The sequence below is a fragment of the Gossypium hirsutum genome, chromosome D06, assembly GCF_007990345.1.
Source record: "Gossypium hirsutum isolate 1008001.06 chromosome D06, Gossypium_hirsutum_v2.1, whole genome shotgun sequence".
Classification (NCBI taxonomy): Eukaryota; Viridiplantae; Streptophyta; class Magnoliopsida; order Malvales; family Malvaceae; genus Gossypium; species Gossypium hirsutum.
In genome coordinates this window covers 10466487-10468544 of record NC_053442.1, presented here as the reverse complement: position 1 = coordinate 10468544, position 2058 = coordinate 10466487, and the positions used below count along the sequence as shown (strand labels likewise).

The 2058-nt window shown below is 35.8% G+C and overlaps 1 non-coding gene across 1 annotated transcript; it reads left to right on the top strand.

Annotated features, from left to right (window-relative positions):
- The first annotated feature begins 631 nt into the window (after positions 1-631).
- Positions 632-738, top strand: LOC121218796 (small nucleolar RNA R71). Its single transcript, XR_005915273.1, has one exon. It is a non-coding gene; the product is annotated as a small nucleolar RNA R71 (small nucleolar RNA).
- The last annotated feature ends 1320 nt before the right edge of the window (positions 739-2058 follow it).

Sequence of the window (2058 nt, the reverse complement as noted above, 5' to 3'; positions counted from 1 at the left end):
GTCATTCTTTACTGTGTACGCTTCCAACAAGTTCTCCAAACTGTTTGATGCCTCAGCTTGAGGTGGTTTTAGAGCTTGCTAATTTAACCCTTAAGATTGGATGGGTCTTTGCTGCAATAAGTTGTTGTTTGGTCCATTTCCTTGGTTACTCCAAGAAAATTTAGGATGATTACGCCATGAAGGATTGTAGAAGTTGGATTGGGGTCCTTGTCCACTCCTATTTTGATATTGGTTCCCCACATAGTACACTGACTCAGGATTTGATAGACAATTATCAAAAGAATGACCTTCCCCACAGTACACACAGGAAACTACTTCAAACGAACTTGGTGGCTGAGTTGCAAAATTATTAGTATTATTAACGGTTAACTATTTTAACATAGATGAAATAGACGATACCTGAGCTGATAACGAAGTGAGAGAGTCAAACTCATGAATTCCGGCTACATGTCTTCTTGAAGCTATTCGATTTGTTGGCCATTGATAGTTATTACACGTAATCCTCACTATGATCTCATAAGCCTCATTATAAGACTTAGACAAAATTGTACCATTCGTGGAACCATCTACCATCAATCTTGTATGTGCATTGAGACCCTTATAGAATGTCTGCAACTGGATACAATGAGGAATCCCATGATGAGGACACTTACGAAGTAACTCCTTAAACCACTCTCAAGCCTCATACAAAGACTTATCATCCAATTGTTGGAAAGTTGTGATCTCGTTCCTTAACTTAGCGTTTTTGCTAGGTGGGAAATACTTAACCAAAAATCTCTCTAATAATTCTTGCCATGTAGATATGGAACTTGGTGGTAATGAATGGAGTCATGCTCGTGCTCGATCTCGCAACGAGTATGGAAACAACTTCAACCTCAGTTCGTCTTTAGTCACACCGACTATCTTGAATGAATCACTCACCTCCATAAATAATCGAAGGTGGAGAAGTGGATCTTCCGTGGGCATTCCAATAAATTGGCCCACCGTTTTTAGCATTTGAAACATCACTGGTTTCAACTTAAACTAGGTTGCCTCAATATCTAGCCTTCTAATTCCTGGGTTTAACTCACTGAAAACTGGCACAGCATATTGTCTGATGCATCGATCCCTATCATCGGCAATGAGGATTGGATTTCCTACATGGTCGACTTCATTACCTTGGTCTTGATTCTGATTTCCAAGGTCCATCTCGACTTGTCTTTCAGCTATTTGTTGACGTCTTCTTTGTCTGAAAGTTTGCTCAATTTTAAGGTCTACAAGGAGTAAATCTATAATTTGATCTATGCTCATAAACACCTGAGAAGACAATCATAAAAATTAAAAAGAATAAGTTAGTAATGTTAGAAATAAATCAAATTGGAAATATATAATTTCACGAAAAATAATTGTGGCAATAGTTGACAATCCCCGGCAACGGCACCAAAAACTTGTAATGCGTAGGTTTGTGTAAGTGTACACAGTCGTTATCAAGTAATAAGTAAGTAACGAGTTATCGTCTCCATAGGGATTGTATTTGTGCTGAGTCACTTCATTTGTAAAATTATATTAACAATTTGGTAAATAAAAACACAATATAGTTGAGAAGTGGTGATTAAAATATATTAAACTAAATCCAATGATCCCTAATGCAAATTATCCTAAGCATGCAAACTATATGAATGAAATAGATTTTAGTAAATTAAAAACAATTTGCAACAATTATAACATAAATAAACTAGGACAATTACTTTAATTAAACTCAATTTATCATCAACATGCTTAATAACATTCGAAAAAACATTCCATGGAACCTCGATCTTTCATGAATTTGGAAACCACATTGGTCCTTTCGGAATCATTTACTTAGTAAATACGCATTTTACTGATCCTTATTTACTAAGGGTTTTTTAGCATTCGTGTGAAGTAACAGGGACATGTTAGGTTTGAAACAATTTAATCACACAAATCTAAAAACTATGTAGATAACAGAGCTTGGTTAGAGTTGTTATGCAACCTACAATTTAATCGAGTTAGGATCTAAATTGAGCATGCACATTTCAATTATGCGTCCATTAGCTG